Below are 24,594 nucleotides of genomic sequence, written 5' to 3' on the forward strand. Positions count from 1 at the left end.
CCCAGCATAAAACACAGATTTATGAGTAAGAACAATGCAATACAGAAAACTGCAATACTGACATTACTGTGGAAGTAACAAAGTATCTCTCTTGCTTGTTTCTTTTTTTCTTGCATCTTTCTTTTAATGCTATGATCCTGTTGTGGATGTAGTACCTTATGAGAACCCAGTCTCTGCCTTTCAGAGCTGCCGGCTCTGCTTGGAGGCAGCAGTCACATTCTTTTTTACCTGGTACTTTGCAGCTTGTTATGAAGTGAAACGTGCCGCTCAGCAACCTTCACTTCATCATTTGTCCACTTGATTCTCACCTTCCCAGCTGTCATAAATGGAAACAAAAGAAAATATCTTAATGTGAATGCAAAATGTTCTTAAACCTTGCTTTCTACTGGAGCACTTTAAAGGAGCAATAAGCACAATTCATCATACTTAGGTTGAAGGAATTAAAAATGGCTATGTGAAGAACTAGAGGTGTAATTACATCTGGAGTACAGCATGAAGTCATAATCCCTCTCTCTGTGTTGATCTCCAGCCATAGACTTTGGTTTGGTTTACAGGCAGTGCACAACAGCACACCTAGCAGTGAAAAGATATTGCTTATTGCTCCTTTAAGGATGCTTGGAATGAACCATTTGAAGTGCTGTGTTCTGCTGGGAATCAAATGAGATGAAAGGATTTATGATAAAAGCTCTCAATAGTGTCATGTCTGAAAACAATAAACTTGTCCTTTGACCACAAGTATATTCAGCTAAAACATTTTGTATTTGGGTGCGTTTACCCCTTCTTGGTGAAGTGTTGCTAATGTTTTTGTTGTCCAGGGTGATTGAGGCAGAGGTGCCCTTCATGTTGTCCAGGGCAGCTGAGTAAAGCGTGTGGCTTGGAACCCCAGAATACTTGGTCCTTGAGCCTTTGAAAAGTAACAGTGAAATATGAGAATCAGTGCATGCAATAGGTCTGTTTGCTTTTTTCTCTGCATTGTAGGAAAAGTCAGCGTTGGGCAGTGTGTAATTCTAAAATTAAGGGGCTAAGGGGCTCAAGAGTTGTAATCGGAAGGTTGCCGGTTCGAGCCCCGGCTCCGACAGTCTTGGTCATTGTGTCCTTGGGCAAGACACTTCACCCGTTGCCTACTGGTGGTGGTCAGAGGGCCCATGTCCTCATGTCCTTCACAGCTTAAAACAATATGAGGACAATGTAACACACACACTACAATCACTGGTCCTACCATATGAGGACTTCTACTTAAACACACTCATGTCCTTCACAGCTTAAAACAATATGAGGACATGACGACTGAACACATGTAGAGTTCATGTTCCTGACTTCTTACTTCTCCTGCTGTTGTCAATAAAAGCTCTAAACCCAACACTGATGTAAAGCCATCTATTTCCCCAGAAATTAAATCATGTAAACTGATCAGTGGGAGGTTAAATGGACAAAAACATGTGTAAAAGGACAAAAATATCAAATGTAGTCAGAATAAAGATCAAGCTGATGCTTTAAGGGAAAGTTTGGACTAACAAATGGTATAGACAATTACTTTCTCCTAATGCTAATGTTGATTTTGGTTAACTTTGACTCAAACTGATTGTTTTAATACAATCAAAGTGCATTTCATTTATGCACTAGGCCCAACTGACACATATACATGATACCAAATACAAAAAAATAATGTGTAACCTGTTGGAAGAATAAAGTGGGTATGTCACTCACCAATTGGTCTGTACAAGGTTGAGACAGGACCTCAGCACTTGGTGTCTGCAACAAAAGACAACAATATAATGTCAGAAACATTCTGTACTGTAAATCCCGACTAGATAATTAACTACAGATCATATTTGTATGAGTGAACATTATTACAGAAGGATCTGACTTCCTTATACCAGATTCTATAGAAACTTAACACTGTACAGTTCTGCTACCCAACAATATGAGGACAGTGTAACACACACACTACAATCACTGGTCCTACCATATGAGGACTTCTACTTAAACACACTCATGTCCTTCACAGCTTAAAACAATATGAGGACAATGTAACACACATTACAATCACTGGTCCCACCACACGAGGAAGGCAACTGAAACACACTCATGTCCTTCACAGCTTAAAACAATATGAGGACATGGCGACTGAACACATGTAGAGTTCATGTTCCTGACTTCTTACTTCTCCTGCTGTTGTCAATAAAAGCTCTAAACCCAACACTGATGTAAAGCCATCTATTTCCCCAGAAATTAAATCATGTAAACTGATCAGCGGGAGGTTAAATGGAAAAAAACATGTGTAAAGGGACAAAAATATCAAATGTAGTCAGAATAAAGATCAAGCTGATGCTTTAAGGGAAAGTTTGGACTAACAAATGGTATAGACAATTACTTTCTCCTAATGCTAATGTTGATTTTGGTTAACTTTGACTCAAACTGATTGTTTTAATACAATCAAAGTGCATTTCATTTATGCACTAGGCCCAACTGACACATATACTTGATACCAAATACAAAAAAATAATGTGTAACCTGTTGGAAGAATGAAGTGGGTATGTCACTCACCAATTGGTCTGTATAAGGTTGAGACAGGACCTCAGCACTTGGTGTCTGCAACAAAAGACAACAATATAATGTCAGAAACATTCTGTACTGTAAATCCCGACTAGATAATTAACTACAGATCATATTTGTATGAGTGAACATTATTACAGAAGGATCTGACTTCCTTATACCAGATTCTATAGAAACTTAACACTGTACAGTTCTGCTACCCAACAATATGAGGACAATGTAACACACACACTACAATCACTGGTCCTACCATATGAGGACTTCTACTTAAACACACTCATGTCCTTCAAAGCTTAAAACAATATGAGGACATGACGACTGAACACATGTAGAGTTCATGTTCCTGACTTCTTACTTCTCCTGCTGTTGTCAATAAAAGCTCTAAACCCAACACTGATGTAAAGCCATCTATTTCCCCAGAAATTAAATCATGTAAACTGATCAGTGGGAGGTTAAATGGACAAAAACATGTGTAAAAGGACAAAAATATCAAATGTAGTCAGAATAAAGATCAAGCTGATGCTTTAAGGGAAAGTTTGGACTAACAAATGGTATAGACAATTACTTTCTCCTAATGCTAATGTTGATTTTGGTTAACTTTGACTCAAACTGATTGTTTTAATACAATCAAAGTGCATTTCATTTATGCACTAGGCCCAACTGACACATATACTTGATACCAAATACAAAAAAATAATGTGTAACCTGTTGGAAGAATGAAGTGGGTATGTCACTCACCAATTGGTCTGTATAAGGTTGAGACAGGACCTCAGCACTTGGTGTCTGCAACAAAAGACAACAATATAATGTCAGAAACATTCTGTACTGTAAATCCCGACTAGATAATTAACTACAGATCATATTTGTATGAGTGAACATTATTACAGAAGGATCTGACTTCCTTATACCAGATTCTATAGAAACTTAACACTGTACAGTTCTGCTACCCAACAATATGAGGACAGTGTAACACACACACTACAATCACTGGTCCTACCATATGAGGACTTCTACTTAAACACACTCATGTCCTTCACAGCTTAAAACAATATGAGGACAATGTAACACACATTACAATCACTGGTCCCACCACACGAGGAAGGCAACTGAAACACACTCATGTCCTTCACAGCTTAAAACAATATGAGGACATGACGACTGAACACATGTAGAGTTCATGTTCCTGACTTCTTACTTCTCCTGCTGTTGTCAATAAAAGCTCTAAACCCAACACTGATGTAAAGCCATCTATTTCCCCAGAAATTAAATCATGTAAACTGATCAGTGGGAGGTTAAATGGACAAAAACATGTGTAAAAGGACAAAAATATCAAATGTAGTCAGAATAAAGATCAAGCTGATGCTTTAAGGGAAAGTTTGGACTAACAAATGGTATAGACAATTACTTTCTCCTAATGCTAATGTTGATTTTGGTTAACTTTGACTCATACTGATTGTTTTAATACAATCAAAGTGCATTTCATTTATGCACTAGGCCCAACTGACACATATACTTGATACCAAATACAAAAAAATAATGTGTAACCTGTTGGAAGAATGAAGTGGGTATGTCACTCACCAATTGGTCTGAAGGAGGTTGAGACAGGACCTCAGCACTTGGTGTCTGCAACAAAAGACAACAATATAACGTCAGAAACATTCTGTACTGTATATCCCGACTAGATAATTAACTACAGATCATATTTGTATGAGTGAACATTATTACAGAAGGATCTGACTTCCTTATACCAGATTCTATAGAAACTTAACACCGTACAGTTCTGCTACCCAACAATATGAGGACAGTGTAACACACACACTACAATCACTGGTCCTACCATATGAGGACTTCTACTTAAACACACTCATGTCCTTCACAGCTTAAAACAATATGAGGACAATGTAACACACATTACAATCACTGGTCCCACCACATGAGGAAGGCAACTGAAACACACTCATGTCCTTCACAGCTTAAAACAATATGAGGACATGACGACTGAACACATGTAGAGTTCATGTTCCTGACTTCTTACTTCTCCTGCTGTTGTCAATAAAAGCTCTAAACCCAACACTGATGTAAAGCCATCTATTTCCCCAGAAATTAAATCATGTAAACTGATCAGTGGGAGGTTAAATGGACAAAAACATGTGTAAAAGGACAAAAATATCAAATGTAGTCAGAATAAAGATCAAGCTGATGCTTTAAGGGAAAGTTTGGACTAACAAATGGTATAGACAATTACTTTCTCCTAATGCTAATGTTGATTTTGGTTAACTTTGACTCAAACTGATTGTTTTAATACAATCAAAGTGCATTTCATTTATGCACTAGGCCCAACTGACACATATACTTGATACCAAATACAAAAAAATAATGTGTAACCTGTTGGAAGAATAAAGTGGGTATGTCACTCACCAATTGGTCTGTACAAGGTTGAGACAGGACCTCAGCACTTGGTGTCTGCAACAAAAGACAACAATATAATGTCAGAAACATTCTGTACTGTAAATCCCGACTAGATAATTAACTACAGATCATATTTGTATGAGTGAACATTATTACAGAAGGATCTGACTTCCTTATACCAGATTCTATAGAAACTTAACACTGTACAGTTCTGCTACCCAACAATATGAGGACAGTGTAACACACACACTACAATCACTGGTCCTACCATATGAGGACTTCTACTTAAACACACTCATGTCCTTCACAGCTTAAAACAATATGAGGACAATGTAACACACATTACAATCACTGGTCCCACCACACGAGGAAGGCAACTGAAACACACTCATGTCCTTCACAGCTTAAAACAATATGAGGACATGGCGACTGAACACATGTAGAGTTCATGTTCCTGACTTCTTACTTCTCCTGCTGTTGTCAATAAAAGCTCTAAACCCAACACTGATGTAAAGCCATCTATTTCCCCAGAAATTAAATCATGTAAACTGATCAGCGGGAGGTTAAATGGAAAAAAACATGTGTAAAAGGACAAAAATATCAAATGTAGTCAGAATAAAGATCAAGCTGATGCTTTAAGGGAATGTTTGGACTAACAAATGGTATAGACAATTACTTTCTCCTAATGCTAATGTTGATTTTGGTTAACTTTGACTCAAACTGATTGTTTTAATACAATCAAAGTGCATTTCATTTATGCACTAGGCCCAACTGACACATATACTTGATACCAAATACAAAAAAATAATGTGTAACCTGTTGGAAGAATGAAGTGGGTATGTCACTCACCAATTGGTCTGAAGGAGGTTGAGACAGGACCTCAGCACTTGGTGTCTGCAACAAAAGACAACAATATAATGTCAGAAACATTCTGTACTGTAAATCCCGACTAGATAATTAACTACAGATCATATTTGTATGAGTGAACATTATTACAGAAGGATCTGACTTCCTTATACCAGATTCTATAGAAACTTAACACTGTACAGTTCTGCTACCCAACAATATGAGGACAATGTAACACACACACTACAATCACTGGTCCTACCATATGAGGACTTCTACTTAAACACACTCATGTCCTTCAAAGCTTAAAACAATATGAGGACATGACGACTGAACACATGTAGAGTTCATGTTCCTGACTTCTTACTTCTCCTGCTGTTGTCAATAAAAGCTCTAAACCCAACACTGATGTAAAGCCATCTATTTCCCCAGAAATTAAATCATGTAAACTGATCAGTGGGAGGTTAAATGGACAAAAACATGTGTAAAAGGACAAAAATATCAAATGTAGTCAGAATAAAGATCAAGCTGATGCTTTAAGGGAAAGTTTGGACTAACAAATGGTATAGACAATTACTTTCTCCTAATGCTAATGTTGATTTTGGTTAACTTTGACTCAAACTGATTGTTTTAATACAATCAAAGTGCATTTCATTTATGCACTAGGCCCAACTGACACATATACTTGATACCAAATACAAAAAAATAATGTGTAACCTGTTGGAAGAATGAAGTGGGTATGTCACTCACCAATTGGTCTGTATAAGGTTGAGACAGGACCTCAGCACTTGGTGTCTGCAACAAAAGACAACAATATAATGTCAGAAACATTCTGTACTGTAAATCCCGACTAGATAATTAACTACAGATCATATTTGTATGAGTGAACATTATTACAGAAGGATCTGACTTCCTTATACCAGATTCTATAGAAACTTAACACTGTACAGTTCTGCTACCCAACAATATGAGGACAGTGTAACACACACACTACAATCACTGGTCCTACCATATGAGGACTTCTACTTAAACACACTCATGTCCTTCACAGCTTAAAACAATATGAGGACAATGTAACACACACACTACAATCACTGGTCCTACCATATGAGGACTTCTACTTAAACACACTCATGTCCTTCAAAGCTTAAAACAATATGAGGACATGACGACTGAACACATGTAGAGTTCATGTTCCTGACTTCTTACTTCTCCTGCTGTTGTCAATAAAAGCTCTAAACCCAACACTGATGTAAAGCCATCTATTTCCCCAGAAATTAAATCATGTAAACTGATCAGTGGGAGGTTAAATGGACAAAAACATGTGTAAAAGGACAAAAATATCAAATGTAGTCAGAATAAAGATCAAGCTGATGCTTTAAGGGAAAGTTTGGACTAACAAATGGTATAGACAATTACTTTCTCCTAATGCTAATGTTGATTTTGGTTAACTTTGACTCAAACTGATTGTTTTAATACAATCAAAGTGCATTTCATTTATGCACTAGGCCCAACTGACACATATACTTGATACCAAATACAAAAAAATAATGTGTAACCTGTTGGAAGAATGAAGTGGGTATGTCACTCACCAATTGGTCTGTATAAGGTTGAGACAGGACCTCAGCACTTGGTGTCTGCAACAAAAGACAACAATATAATGTCAGAAACATTCTGTACTGTAAATCCCGACTAGATAATTAACTACAGATCATATTTGTATGAGTGAACATTATTACAGAAGGATCTGACTTCCTTATACCAGATTCTATAGAAACTTAACACTGTACAGTTCTGCTACCCAACAATATGAGGACAGTGTAACACACACACTACAATCACTGGTCCTACCATATGAGGACTTCTACTTAAACACACTCATGTCCTTCACAGCTTAAAACAATATGAGGACAATGTAACACACATTACAATCACTGGTCCCACCACACGAGGAAGGCAACTGAAACACACTCATGTCCTTCACAGCTTAAAACAATATGAGGACATGACGACTGAACACATGTAGAGTTCATGTTCCTGACTTCTTACTTCTCCTGCTGTTGTCAATAAAAGCTCTAAACCCAACACTGATGTAAAGCCATCTATTTCCCCAGAAATTAAATCATGTAAACTGATCAGCGGGAGGTTAAATGGACAAAAACATGTGTAAAAGGACAAAAATATCAAATGTAGTCAGAATAAAGATCAAGCTGATGCTTTAAGGGAAAGTTTGGACTAACAAATGGTATAGACAATTACTTTCTCCTAATGCTAATGTTGATTTTGGTTAACTTTGACTCATACTGATTGTTTTAATACAATCAAAGTGCATTTCATTTATGCACTAGGCCCAACTGACACATATACTTGATACCAAATACAAAAAAATAATGTGTAACCTGTTGGAAGAATGAAGTGGGTATGTCACTCACCAATTGGTCTGAAGGAGGTTGAGACAGGACCTCAGCACTTGGTGTCTGCAACAAAAGACAACAATATAATGTCAGAAACATTCTGTACTGTAAATCCCGACTAGATAATTAACTACAGATCATATTTGTATGAGTGAACATTATTACAGAAGGATATGACTTCCTTATACCAGATTCTATAGAAACTTAACACTGTACAGTTCTGCTACCCAACAATATGAGGACAATGTAACACACACACTACAATCACTGGTCCTACCATATGAGGACTTCTACTTAAACACACTCATGTCCTTCAAAGCTTAAAACAATATGAGGACATGACGACTGAACACATGTAGAGTTCATGTTCCTGACTTCTTACTTCTCCTGCTGTTGTCAATAAAAGCTCTAAACCCAACACTGATGTAAAGCCATCTATTTCCCCAGAAATTAAATCATGTAAACTGATCAGTGGGAGGTTAAATGGACAAAAACATGTGTAAAAGGACAAAAATATCAAATGTAGTCAGAATAAAGATCAAGCTGATGCTTTAAGGGAAAGTTTGGACTAACAAATGGTATAGACAATTACTTTCTCCTAATGCTAATGTTGATTTTGGTTAACTTTGACTCATACTGATTGTTTTAATACAATCAAAGTGCATTTCATTTATGCACTAGGCCCAACTGACACATATACTTGATACCAAATACAAAAAAATAATGTGTAACCTGTTGGAAGAATGAAGTGGGTATGTCACTCACCAATTGGTCTGAAGGAGGTTGAGACAGGACCTCAGCACTTAGTGTCTGCAACAAAAGACAACAATATAACGTCAGAAACATTCTGTACTGTATATCCCGACTAGATAATTAACTACAGATCATATTTGTATGAGTGAACATTATTACAGAAGGATCTGACTTCCTTATACCAGATTCTATAGAAACTTAACACCGTACAGTTCTGCTACCCAACAATATGAGGACAGTGTAACACACACACTACAATCACTGGTCCTACCATATGAGGACTTCTACTTAAACACACTCATTTTCCTTCACAGCTTAAAACAATTTGAGAGTAATGTAACACACACTACAATTACTGGTCCTACCACATGAGGACTTCTATTTTCCTGTTGGAGGTTGAGACAGGATGGAGGGACAGCAGGGTAGTAGCTCGCACAAATGATTCTATTGACACAACAGGGAAGTGAGATTAATGAACTGAACACAACAGACTCTTTCAAAATAAAACAGGAAACATGGCATGAAAATACAAACGTGGTAATATACAGCCCTAACATAAATTCCTTAAAACGATGTTAATAACGTTATGCCAAAGTCAGCTAACCCACCACCAAACATAAGAAACTCAAAAACTTTAGAATAAAGTCAGAAACGCTGGGCCAGAAACCCAGACCGTGAGCGAATAACTATAATACTATTGATTTGTGCTAAATACGAAAACATTAATATTATCATTTAAATCCCCCCAAACATATCTTGTGTTGAAAAAAATGTGTGTTGCAGTTAGCTACACTTAAAAAGAGCTTAGGCTGACTGTCTCTGCAGTTGAAGATGCAGAGCACATGCTAGGCCGCAGGTCCCTTTAACTCCAGTGGGAATTTAAGAACAGTTAAATTTAACTTCTAATATCTATTGTTGAAGATAAATCTTAAGTAATTTTTTAACATTTATCATCATTCACCACTTTCAGTTTGTTCAAATCGATTGTGCATTGTTTTAATTCCGTTTAACTAACGTTAATTAGCTTGTTAAACATACAACTTTACCTTGCGAAGTGTGCGTCGAATCATGGATATCAAAGGTAAATACATACGTCAAGATAAATCTCTCCTGAGTGCTGAAGGTCCCGGATGTGCCGTTCACGCAGAGCTCAAGCTAGTTGGTATCTTGCCGTGACCAGCAGCTCTTTGGTTGAGGCTTTTGAACAATCAGATGCAGCTTTACTCACTTGTTGACCAATCACAGACGTCGTTCTATGCTCCACTGACGAAATGCTGCATCCTCTCACCAGCCACGGACTCTCCTCGTCCATTTAACAACAAAAACACAGCAACACGTGCTGTATTTGAGGTAGGAACACTTGAGAACTGTCACAATGTTTTGCAAACTGCTGTTACAGTTAATTTCGTTCCGTTAATTTGTTTGGTACCTATTGTTAAGTAACACTTGGTACACATGTGGTTAGCTTGCTGGTCTAGTTTAAGTTAGCATGGGCATGCTGTTCACTGATGGAGTAAGGCCAAATTTGTCTTGATATTGTCAGTGTGTTATCATAAACATGTCCTAATTTGTTATGAAAAGAAGAGCAGCACCCCTAGACCCCCAGATGAAAATACAGATAATAGATAAGCAATTTAAGAAAATAAGTATAATGTGTATAATAAATGATTTTACTGTCACTTTCCTGGGTCTGTTGACCCAGCGTTTTAAGTTTTAGTTTGTTTGGAAGTCGATGTTTATTTATAAGTTCTTTAGGTTAGCTAAGTTCATTTGTTTATTAGATTACCCTTGTTATGTCTGTTTTATTGTGAAAGTCCTTTTCCTATATCCAGTGTGTCTAGTTTTGTTTCCCCTTGTCTTGTTAGGTCTGATTTGTCCCAGCTGTTCCTCATCCCCTCATTATCTCTCTGTGTACTTACAGTGGCTTGCAAATGTATTCGTCCCCCTTTTCCACATTTTGTCACATTACTGCCACAAACATGAATCAATTTTAATGGAATCCAATTGCAGCAAAAGGTGGTTCTACAAAGTATTGACTCGGGGGGCTGAATAATTACGCACACCCCAGTTTTCAGTTATTTATTTGTAAAAAATGTTTGGAATCATGTATGATTTTCGTTCCACTTCTCACGTGTACACCACTTTGTATTGGTCTTTCACGTGGAATTCCAATAAAATTGATTCATGTTTGTGGCTGTAATGTGACAAAATGTGGGAAAGTTCAAGGGGGCCGAATACTTTTGTAAGCCATGCTGTGGATTAATAAGACATGCTGTGGATTAATGACTAATAAGTATGATTCAGTGCAGAGAGGTCTATTAACACATAGTGAGTGAGAAAGGTGACTGGAAAGGAAAAAACTCAGTGCATCATGGGAATCCCCCGGCAGCCTTGATTCAGGAGACAGACACTATCTCTACTTTCAAGATTAGGCTTAAAACTTTCCTTTTTGCTAAAGCATATAGTTAGGGCTGGACCAGGTGACCCTGAATCCTCCCTTAGTTATGCTGCAATAGACGTAGGCTGCTGGGAATTCCCATGATGCATTGAGTTTTTCCTTTCCAGTCACCTTTATAACTCAGTATGTGTTAATAGACCTCTCTGCATTGAATCATATCTGTTATTAACCTCTGTCTCTCTTCCACAGCATGTCTTTCATCCTGTTTTCCTTCTCTCACCCCAACTGGTTGCAACAGATGGCCGCCCCTCCCTGAGCCTGGTTCTGCCAGAGGTTTCTTCCTGTTAAAAGGGAGTTTTTCCTTCCCACTGTTGCCAAAGTGCTTGCTCATAGGTGGTCATATGATTGTTGGGTTTTTCTCTGTACCTATGAAGGGCCTTGAGGCGACTTTTTTTTTGTGATTTGGCGCTATATAAATAAAATTGAATTGAAATTGAATTGTACTGCTGCATACTGTGACATTTACAGTTGCTTAGTTAATTAAGTGACTTAATTACTCACTTTTATTTACTAATTTAATTACTAAATGAAGCTGGAATTGTGCATTCTGCAGTTTTTAATAGTGTGTTATTAGTTTTTAAAGAAGCAATATGCATTTTATACTATATTGTAAAAAGTATAAGGTAAGTTGAATTTAAAATATAATGAAGTGTTGACTTTTTTCATCAATTCTTGTAGATACACAGAGTCGAGACTGAGCCTGATGATCATACTGAATCAGATGACAGCGGCAGGAATCTCCAAGTTCAACTGCAGATTGCAGATGCAATTATATTAATGCAGATTAATATAAACTCTTCAAGGGTCAAAATCTGCACACACATCATTCTGCATAGTGAAGGTCAGAAAATTTGTGCATTGATCTTGAGAAGTAAGACTCATTAATTAATAGTAATATAATTAGACAAATGTTGAAACTTTATATTTCGAGACATTTTGTCAACAACAAAAAAAACCAAGATGTGCAGGCACTGATAGCTGAATCTAAAAACCTTCATTTTTGTCAAGATTTGCCTGATTTAACTGTTGTTACCCTTGCTTATAGCTCACCCTAAAATGTATAAAAATGGGAAAAGTTTTTGATATGTGTTAGAATGATTGTTTAATTGGCAAGCTTTGAACGAACAATTTTTAGAAGCCTCAAATCTTATCTGTTATTATTCCACGAATGATTCAAATAAAGTTCACCTCCATTTCAACATTGAATACGACTGTGGACATAAGAGCTAAAAGGTGCTGTCCACGCATGTGTCCGCTAAGCCCCAGAAGGGTATAACCTGGGTCAAATGTGTTATTGTGTCTGACACACCTACAATATGAGGACTCGCAGAGTGACGTCACTGAAAGTGTGTTTAAAGTGTGTTAAGTTCCACAACTGGCCAGTAGGTGCGAAAACTGAAAATGAGGAAAAACGCTAAACACACTTAAACACACTTTTTCATAAAATTGTGATGTTTCAGGACTTTCGAGATTTTTGGTTTGGGAGCATGTTGGGAGCCTCTAGAACACTTTAGAAGGCTCAGAAAAATGAGGACCTCAAAAATGTCCTCATTTTTCTGAGCGTCCTCATTTTGTGAGTGTGTTATCATAAAATTGTCCTAAGATGTCATGAAAACAAGTACACACACACACACACACACACACACACACACACACACACACACACACACACACACACACACACACACACACACACACACACACACACACACACACACACAGCAAATTTGCATTTATTTGTCCCACAAATGGAAAATCTGCATTGTTGTTGCAAAAAAGTGGACAGTGAAAGACAAAAGCAGCTAAATAAAAACTGTACAAAGAGCACGGTATAGGAAGTGCACTATACAAACAATCTTGAAACATAAATATGGACACATGTATTCAAAAATATTGGTGTGTGTATACACACACACACACACATATATATATAGATATAGATATAGATGTGTGTGTGTGTGTATAACTAGACTTTATGAATATTATGTAAGGTGTGGCTATATAAATATATGTACAACTCTGGGTATATGTGTTTATGGACAGGCATGCAATGTAGTGACAAGGATTGACAAGAACTACCATGGTGTATTGTACACTGCAGGTAAGGAAGGAAAGTAGCCTTGCAGGGAAGGAAAGACCTGAATCTCTCATGGTTGGGGGTTGGGGGAGGGTGTGTTTGCACAACAAAAGCAGGAGAACAATGGAGCTGAAGACCTGTGAAAATCTCAGTGGGGTGCCAAGAGGTGTCAGGGTCGGGGGGAATTTAGGCAAATTTGCGAAGGCTAGTAAATCTAGTAGTAGGGACTTGCACCAGGGTAAAAAAGGCTCAGTAATTCTAGTGTTAACCTCATCTTTCAACTATTTATCCCCAACATCGACATCATAATGTTCAACAAGTTTAAACAGCTCTTCTTTAGTACAACTATTCAAGAGTTCCTCCGATGGAGACTGAACAAAAGCATCAACTGTAGCCATAACAAAGTATTGATCCTTGACATGCAATTGAAAACAGCACTTTCCCACTAACTGCCTAACCAAAATCTACTTAACTGAAGCCTAGTCTTCATGCAGTTACTTACAGTGGGTACTTATGCACTAAAAACCGCCAGAAAGACAAAGGCAACTGCACAAACAGCGACCCCCTCAATTCTGGGGACGTGCTCCCGAGACAACTGCTCTAACCGTGTTCACCGCAACTAAAATTCCATCAATGTTTCTCAAGAGAGAAACACTCCTTCAACCTAACAGGGAAAGCACTGATTTTAACCCATGCATATTCAATAATCAACACAGCGCATGCTGTAGGACACAGAAAGTTCACACAAGACAGCACACCAACAGTAAACTTAAGTCTATAGCAAAACATCAGTGATTTCCCCAACTTGTGCCTTAAGTGCTCTTGTCAGCTTAAGTGGATCTATTTTCTTCACACCCTCTTCCTCAAACCTGACAATTACATTCATACTCGCATTTGTTCCTTCTTCATTACCTTCACTGTCAGTCCCTTCCGTACTACCCTCACTTCTCTTTTTCCTCTTCCCACACTTTCCCACTTTTTCCCACTCATTCTCGTCACCCTGACCGCCAATCTCTTCCTCTTCACTACCATCCATACTATTCCACTCACTCCTCCCGCTCTCCATTGGTGCCAACCCCGGTCTATGAGAAGAAGTCTGCAGGAGACCGTTACCGGACCTGTACAGGCCTTCGGCCGACTCTCCTACTTACCTCACTCACACACCAAACCACCAACCAAACACACCTTATACCCAATCCACACTAACTACAACAGCTATGCTGCAACCCCAGCAGCGTCCCGGCATGAAGGCTCTGCTCGTTTCCCTCCTGAGGGACTCTCTGCTAACTGATTAACAAAAGATGCTCTCTGGCCGTCCTCTCTCAAACCTCAGCTGGTTTAACACAGAAAACCATTCGCACCTGTCGGCAATTTAGACTCTTCGATTACCTATTGCCACTAACTGCAGGTCGTTGGACTGTGGCAGGAAGCCGGAGTAAAAAGAAAGAACTCACGCAAAAACAGGAAGAACATGCAAACTCCACACAGAGCGATGGTAGAGCTGAACTCAAGACCTTCTTCCTGTGCGGTAACGGTGCTAACCACTGTGCCGCCCGCGTGTGAGCAACCGTCTCCCAAAAATTTATACAAGTTCAATGACTTTCTTTTCAAGCTGCTTACACTACATTGACTTATGTTTTTACACAATCTCAGAAGAGGAGAGCCACTGAGGGAACGCCTTCCGCCCTCCGACGCCTCCACCGTGACCTCCACCGTGACCTCCACTTCTGAGAGGAATTGCCTACAGATCAAGTATGGAGTGTGCCTCACACGTTCTTTCTCAATGCTCAGCTCGTCTCTTTCCATTTGTAAAAGTAACAACTCCTTTTGCTGCTCAAAAGACAAAGCAACTGTAGTCGAGACCACAGACTGATCAACATCAGCCACTAAAGTCTTCATTTTACCTGGCAACACGCCTTTCTTTACTAATGCAGCCTGTAACACTCCTTTAACATCATCTTTCAACTCTTTATCCCCAACATCGACATCATAATGTTCAACAAGTTTCAACAGCTCTTCTTTAGTACAACTATTCAAGAGTTCCTCCGATGGAGACTGAACAAAAGCATCAACTGTAGCCATAACAAAGTATTGATCCTTGACATGCAATTGAAAATAGCACTTTCCCACTAACTGCCTAACCAAAATCTACTTAACTGAAGCCTAGTCTTCATGCAGTTACTTACAGTGGGTACTTATGCACTAAAAACCGCCAGAAAGACAAAGGCAACTGCACAAACAGCGACCCCCTCAATTCTGGGGATGTGCTCCCGAGACAACTGCTCTAACCGTGTTCACCGCAACTAAAATTCCATCAATGTTTCTCAAGAGAGAAACACTCCTTCAACCTAACAGGGAAAGCACTGATTTTAACCCATGCATATTCAATAATCAACACAGCGCATGCTGTAGGACACACAAAGTTCACACAAGACAGCACACCAACAGTAAACTTAAGTCTATAGCAAAACATCAGTGATTTCCCCAACTTGTGCCTTAAGTGCTCTCGTCAGCTTAAGTGGATCTATTTTCTTCACACCCTCTTCCTCAAACCTGACAATTACATTCATACTCGCATTTGTTCCTTCTTCATTACCTTCACTGTCAGTCCCTTCCGTACTACCCTCACTTCTCTTTTTCCTCTTCCTTTCACTAGCTCTGCGCCTCTTCCCCCCCTTTCCCACTTTTTCCCACTCATTCTTGTCACCCTGACCGCCAATCTCTTCCTCTTCACTACCATCCATACTATTCCACTCACTCTTCCCGCTCTCCATTGGTGTCAACCCCGGTCTATGAGAAGAAGTCTGCAGGAGACCGTTACCGGACCTGTACAGGCCTTCGGCCGACTCTCCTACTTACCTCACTCACACACCAAACCACAAACCAAACACACCTTATACCCAATCCACACTAACTACAACAGCTATGCTGCAACCCCAGCAGCGTCCCGGCATGAAGGCTCTGCTCGTTTCCCTCCTGAGGGACTCTCTGCTAACTGATTAACAAAAGATGCTCTCTGGCCGTCCTCTCTCAAACCTCAGCTGGTTTAACACAGAAAACCATTCGCACCTGTCGGCAATTTAGACTCTTCGATTACCTATTGCCACTAACTGCAGGTCGTTGGACTGTGGCAGGAAGCCGGAGTAAAAAGAAAGAACTCACGCAAAAACAGGAAGAACATGCAAACTCCACACAGAGCGATGGTAGAGCTGAACTCAAGACCTTCTTCCTGTGCGGTAACGGTGCTAACCACTGTGCCGCCCGCGTGTCAGCAACCGTCTCCCAAAAATTTATACAAGTTCAATTACTTTCTTTTCAAGCTGCTTACACTACATTGACTTATGTTTTTACACAATCTCAGAAGAGGAGAGCCACTGAGGGAACGCCTTCCGCCCTCCGACGCCTCCACCGTGACCTCCACTTCTGAGAGGAATTACCTACAGATCAAGTATGGAGTGTGCCTCACACGTTCTTTCTCAATGCTCAGCTTGTCTCTTTCCATTTGTAAGAGTAACAACTCCTTTTGCTGCTCAAAAGACAAAGCAACTGTAGTCGAGACCACAGACTGATCAACATCAGCCACTAAAGTCTTCATTTTACCTGGCAACACGCCTTTCTTTACTAATGCAGCCTGTAACACTCCTTTAACCTCATCTTTCAACTCTTTATCCCCAACATCGACATCATAATGTTCAACAAGTTTCAACAGCTCTTCTTTAGTACAACTATTCAAGAGTTCCTCCGATGGAGACTGAACAAAAGCATCAACTGTAGCCATAACAAAGTATTGATCGTTGACATGCAATTGAAAACAGCACTTTCCCACTAACTGCCTAACCAAAATCTACTTAACTGAAGCCTAGTCTTCATGCAGTTACTTACAGTGGGTACTTATGCACTAAAAACCGCCAGAAAGACAAAGGCAACTGCACAAACAGCGACCCCCTCAATTCTGGGGACGTGCTCCCGAGACAACTGCTCTAACCGTGTTCACCGCAACTAAAATTCCATCAATGTTTCTCAAGAGAGAAACACTCCTTCAACCTAACAGGGAAAGCACTGATTTTAACCCATGCATATTCAATAATCAACACAGCGCATGCTGTAGGACACAGAAAGTTCACACAAGACAGCACACCAACAGTAAACTTAAGTCTATAGCAAAACATCAGTGATTTCCCCAACTTGTGCCTTAAGTGCTCTTGTCAGCTTAAGTGGATCTATTTTCTTCACACCCTCTTCCTCAAACCTGACAATTACATTCATACTCGCATTTGTTCCTTCTTCATTACCTTCACTGTCAGTCCCTTCCGTACTACCCTCACTTCTCTTTTTCCTCTTCCCCCCCTTTCCCACTTTTTCCCACTCATTCTCGTCACCCTGACCGCCAATCTCTTCCTCTTCACTACCATCCATTCTATTCCACTCACTCCTCCCGCTCTCCATTGCTGCCAACCCCGGTCTATGAGAAGAAGTCTGCAGGAGACCGTTACCGGACCTGTACAGGCCTTCGGCCGACTCTCCTACTTACCTCACTCACACACCAAACCACCAACCAAACACACCTTATACCCAATCCACACTAACTACAACAGCTATGCTGCAACCCCAGCAGCGTCCCGGCATGAATGCTGTACTCGTTTCCCTCCTGAGGGACTCTCTGCTGACTGGTAAACAAAAGATGCTCTCTGGCCGTCCTCTCTCAAACCTCAGCTGGTTTAACACAGAAAACCATTCGCACCTGTCGGCAATTTAGACTCTTCCATTACCTATTGCCACTAACTGCAGGTCGTTGGACTGTGGCAGGAAGCCGGAGTACAAGGAAAGAACCCACGCAAAAACGGGAAGAACATGCAAACTCCACACAAAGCGACGGTAGAGCTGAACTCAAGACCTTCTTCCTGTGCGGTAACGATGCTAACCACTGTGCCGCCCGCGTGTGAGCAACCCTCTCCCAAAAATTTATACAAGTTCAATTACTTTCTTTTCAAGCTGCTTACACTACATTGACTTATGTTTTTACACAATCTCAGAAGAGGAGAGCCACTGAGGGAACACCTTCCGCCCTCCGATGCCTCCACCGTGACCTCCACCGTGACCTCCACTTCTGAGAGGAATTGCCTACAGATCAAGTATGGAGTGTGCCTCACACGTTCTTTCTCAATGCTCAGCTTGTCTCTTTCCATTTGTAAGAGTAACAACTCCTTTTGCTGCTCAAAAGACAAAGCAACTGTAGTCAAGACCACAGACTGATCAACATCAGCCACTAAAGTCTTCATTTTACCTGGCAACACGCCTTTCTTTACTAATGCAGCCTGTAACACTCCTTTAACCTCATCTTTCAACTCTTTATCCCCAACATCGACATCATAATGTTCAACAAGTTTCAACAGCTCTTCTTTAGTACAACTATTCAAGAGTTCCTCCGATGGAGACTGAACAAAAGCATCAACTGTAGCCATAACAAAGTATTGATCCTTGACATGCAATTGAAAACAGCACTTTCCCACTAACTGCCTAACCAAAATCTACTTAACTGAAGCCTAGTCTTCATGCAGTTACTTACAGTGGGTACTTATGCACTAAAAACCGCCAGAAAGACAAAGGCAACTGCACAAACAGCGACCCCCTCAATTCTGGGGACGTGCTCCCGAGACAACTGCTCTAACCGTGTTCACCGCAACTAAAATTCCATCAATGTTTCTCAAGAGAGAAACACTCCTTCAACCTAACAGGGAAAGCACTGATTTTAACCCATGCATATTCAATAATCAACACAGCGCATGCTTTAGGACACACAAAGTTCACACAAGACAGCACACCAACAGTAAACTTAAGTCTATAGCAAAACATCAGTGATTTCCCCAACTTGTGCCTTAAGTGCTCTTGTCAGCTTAAGTGGATCTGTTTTCTTCACACCCTCTTCCTCAAACCTGACAATTACATTCATACTCGCATTTGTTCCTTCTTCATTACCTTCACTGTCAGTCCCTTCCGTACTACCCTCACTTCTCTTTTTCCTCTTCCTTTCAGTAGCTCTGCACCTCTTCCCCCCCTTTCCCACTTTTTCCCACTCATTCTCGTGACCCTGACCGCCAATCTCTTACTCTTCACTACCATCCATACTATTCCACTCACTCCTCCCGCTCTCCATTGCTGCCAACCCCGGTCTATGAGAAGAAGTCTGCAGTAGACCGTTACCGGACCTGTACAGGCCTTCGGCCGACTCTCCTACTTACCTCACTCACACACCAAACCACCAACCAAACACACCTTATACCCAATCCACACTAACTACAACAGCTATGCTGCAACCCCTGCAGCGTCCCGGCATGAATGCTGTACTCGTTTCCCTCCTGAGGGACTCTCTGCTGACTGGTAAACAAAAGATGCTCTCTGGCCGTCCTCTCTCAAACCTCAGCTGGTTTAACACAGAAAACCATTCGCACCTGTCGGCAATTTAGACTCTTCCATTACCTATTGCCACTAACTGCAGGTCGTTGGACTGTGGCAGGAAGCCGGAGTACAAGGAAAGAACCCACGCAAAAACAGGAAGAACATGCAAACTCCACACAAAGCGACGGTAGAGCTGAACTCAAGACCTTCTTCCTGTGCGGTAACGATGCTAACCACTGTGCCGCCCGCGTGTGAGCAACCCTCTCCCAAAAATTTATACAAGTTCAATTACTTTCTTTTCAAGCTGCTTACACTACATTGACTTATGTTTTTACACAATCTCAGAAGAGGAGAGCCACTGAGGGAACACCTTCCGCCCTCCGATGCCTCCACCGTGACCTCCACCGTGACCTCCACTTCTGAGAGGAATTGCCTACAGATCAAGTATGGAGTGTGCCTCACACGTTCTTTCTCAATGCTCAGCTTGTCTCTTTCCATTTGTAAGAGTAACAACTCCTTTTGCTGCTCAAAAGACAAAGCAACTGTAGTCAAGACCACAGACTGATCAACATCAGCCACTAAAGTCTTCATTTTACCTGGCAACACGCCTTTCTTTACTAATGCAGCCTGTAACACTCCTTTAACCTCATCTTTCAACTCTTTATCCCCAACATCGACATCATAATGTTCAACAAGTTTCAACAGCTCTTCTTTAGTACAACTATTCAAGAGTTCCTCCGATGGAGACTGAACAAAAGCATCAACTGTAGCCATAACAAAGTATTGATCCTTGACATGCAATTGAAAACAGCACTTTCCCACTAACTGCCTAACCAAAATCTACTTAACTGAAGCCTAGTCTTCATGCAGTTACTTACAGTGGGTACTTATGCACTAAAAACCGCCAGAAAGACAAAGGCAACTGCACAAACAGCGACCCCCTCAATTCTGGGGACGTGCTCCCGAGACAACTGCTCTAACCGTGTTCACCGCAACTAAAATTCCATCAATGTTTCTCAAGAGAGAAACACTCCTTCAACCTAACAGGGAAAGCACTGATTTTAACCCATGCATATTCAATAATCAACACAGCGCATGCTGTAGGACACACAAAGTTCACACAAGACAGCACACCAACAGTAAACTTAAGTCTATAGCAAAACATCAGTGATTTCCCCAACTTGTGCCTTAAGTGCTCTTGTCAGCTTAAGTGGATCTGTTTTCTTCACACCCTCTTCCTCAAACCTGACAATTACATTCATACTCGCATTTGTTCCTTCTTCATTACCTTCACTGTCAGTCCCTTCCGTACTACCCTCACTTCTCTTTTTCCTCTTCCCCCCCTTTCCCACTTTTTCCCACTCATTCTCGTGACCCTGACCGCCAATCTCTTCCTCTTCACTACCATCCATACTATTCCACTCACTCCTCCCGCTCTCCATTGCTGCCAACCCCGGTCTATGAGAAGAAGTCTGCAGGAGACCGTTACCGGACCTGTACAGGCCTTCGGCCGACTCTCCTACTTACCTCACTCACACACCAAACCACCAACCAAACACACCTTATACCCAATCCACACTAACTACAACAGCTATGCTGCAACCCCAGCAGCGTCCCGGCATGAAGGCTCTGCTCGTTTCCCTCCTGAGGGACTCTCTCCTGACTGGTAAACAAAAGATGCTCTCTTGCCGTCCTCTCTCAAACCTCAGCTGGTTTAACACAGAAAACCATTCGCACCTGTCGGCAATTTAGACTCTTCCATTACCTATTGCCACTAACTGCAGGTCGTTGGACTGTGGCAGGAAGCCGGAGTAAAAGGAACGAACTCACGCAAAAACAGGAAGAACATGCAAACTCCACACAGAGCGACGGTAGAGCTGAACTCAAGACCTTCTTCCTGTGCAGTAACGGTGCTAACCACTGTGCCGCCCACGTGTGAGCAACCCTCTCCCAAAAATTTATACAAGTTCAATTACTTTCTTTTCAAGCTGCTTACACTACATTGACTTATGTTTTTACACAATCTCAGAAGAGGAGAGCCACTGAGGGAACGCCTTCAGCCCTCCGACGCCTCCACCGTGACCTCCACTTCTGAGAGGAATTGCCTACAGATCAAGTATGGAGTGTGCCTCACACGTTCTTTCTCAATGCTCAGCTTGTCTCTTTCCATTTGTAAGAGTAACAACTCCTTTTGCTGCTCAAAAGACAAAGCAACTGTAGTCGAGACCACAGACTGATCAACATCAGCCACTAAAGTCTTCATTTTACCTGGCAACACGCCTTTCTTTACTAATGCAGCCTGTAACACTCCTTTAACCTCATCTTTCAACTCTTTATCCCCAACATCGACATCATAATGTTCAACAAGTTTCAACAGCTCTTCTTTAGTACAACTATTCAAGAGTTCCTCCGATGGAGACTGAACAAAAGCATCAACTGTAGCCATAACAAAGTATTGATCCTTGACATGCAATTGAAAACAGCACTTTCCCACTAACTGCCTAACCAAAATCTACTTAACTGAAGCCTAGTCTTCATGCAGTTACTTACAGTGGGTACTTATGCACTAAAAACCGCCAGAAAGACAAAGGCAACTGCACAAACAGCGACCCCCTCAATTCTGGGGACGTGCTCCCGAGACAACTGCTCTAACCGTGTTCACTGCAACTAAAATTCCATCAATGTTTCTCAAGAGAGAAACACTCCTTCAACCTAACAGGGAAAGCACTGATTTTAACCCATGCATATTCAATAATCAACACAGCGCATGCTGTAGGACACACAAAGTTCACACAAGACAGCACACCAACAGTAAACTTAAGTCTATAGCAAAACATCAGTGATTTCCCCAACTTGTGCCTTAAGTGCTCTTGTCAGCTTAAGTGGATCTATTTTCTTCACACCCTCTTCCTCAAACCTGACAATTACATTCATACTCGCATTTGTTCCTTCTTCATTACCTTCACTGTCAGTCCCTTCCGTACTACCCTCACTTCTCTTTTTCCTCTTCCTTTCACCTCCCGCTCTCCATTGGTGCCAACCCGGTCTACGAGAAGAAGTCTGCAGGAGACCGTTACCGGACCTGTACAGGCCTTCGGCCGACTCTCCTACTTACCTCACTCACACACCAAACCACCAACCAAACACACCTTATACCCAATCCATATCCATATCCGTATGGGATATCACTTTAATCACGCCTTTAAGGCAGATGACGTGTGATGACACGCGCACGGCCCCGCCTGCACATATAGCCGCTGTCATCACAGTCATCCCTCTGTTCGATAGCCGCTCTTCACCGAGCCAAACTGCTCAGTGGGGCCACCTTGTGTTGTACCTCATTCCTCTCCTTCAGGGAACAGAAGTTATAGACATAACTATTCCTTCCCTTTCAGTCGATTCACTCGGTACAACACATAAGTATGGGACATATATACACGCCCCGCAGAGCAACCACTGAACCGCAATCGGACCACCACATCCTAGTGAGTGGTAGACCCAGCAGAAAGGACAGCATGAGCCACCGAAGGGGCTGTAACGTCCAACCGATAAAACCGCACAAAAGTGTGCGGTGATGCCCAACTAGCTGCCGCACAAATATCAGCTACAGGCACCCCTTAAAAAAGAGCCCATGAGGTTGCCATCCCCCTGGTGGAATGAGCTCTCACCCCGTTGGGCAAAGCAAGACCACTGGTGCCGTATGCCAGTGAGATAGCTTCTATAATCCAGTGGGACAGCCTCTGTTTCGACAGAGCTCTACCTCTATTTGGATTAGCAAAGCAGACAAACAGCTGGTCACATAAACGCACATTCTGAGTGTGCTCAATGTAGGTGCGTAGCACACGCACTGGACAAAGAGAATGCATCCTCCTCTGCTCCTCAGATGCAAAAGGAGGGGAGCAAAAACTCAGCAACTCAAACTCCATTGAGCTAGAAGATGCAGGCATGATCTTGGGAAAATAGGCAGCATTTGGACGCAATACGACCTTGTGGCCATCAGAAGAAAACTGTGTGCAGGAGGGATGCTGGGGGCCCTTTGCTCCAGGCCGACTGGCGTGGAGCTCGGGCCGGAGGATGTGCTCTCGCTGGCAGCACACCCACTTCAGCAGTGGGCGCCGGTCTCTTGCCAGTCGGCAGAGGAGCGGCGGGCCTGTGAGAGCTAGCTGCGGGCTTGGGCTTGGGCTGACGTCTGGGGATGATGTCGCGCAGAGCTTCCGTCTGCTTCTCCCTCAGATTGAATCTAGCCTGAATGGCTTCAAGTGAATGTCCGAATAACCCAGCCGCAGACACTGGTGCGTCCAGATATACAGCCCTGTCCCTATCCGGGACGTCAGACAGGGTCAGCCACAGGTGCCTCTGCGCCACTACTGTCGAAGCCATCCCTCTGCGCAGGGAGAGCGCTGCACAGCGAGACGCACGGAGGATGTAATCTGTGGCGACTCTGACCTCGTTAAGAAGAGGTGCCAGCGGGCTGTCATCAGGAACCAGTGATCCGAACTCCGTCAGGCACATTGCCTGGTACGTCTGGAGCATGGTGACAGAGCTCATGGCACGAGCAGTGCTGGCCTGAGCTCTATAAATCTTCTCCAGCTGCGAAGCAGAGAATCTGCAGTGCTTGGACGGCAGAGTTGCGGGGCCGCCGACACCATGGTTATGGGATGGGGCCAGATAAAAAGCCAGAGACG

The sequence above is a fragment of the Neolamprologus brichardi genome, chromosome 12 (assembly GCF_056152115.1).
Source record: "Neolamprologus brichardi isolate AB-2024 chromosome 12, ASM5615211v1, whole genome shotgun sequence".
Taxonomy (NCBI): domain Eukaryota; kingdom Metazoa; phylum Chordata; class Actinopteri; order Cichliformes; family Cichlidae; genus Neolamprologus; species Neolamprologus brichardi.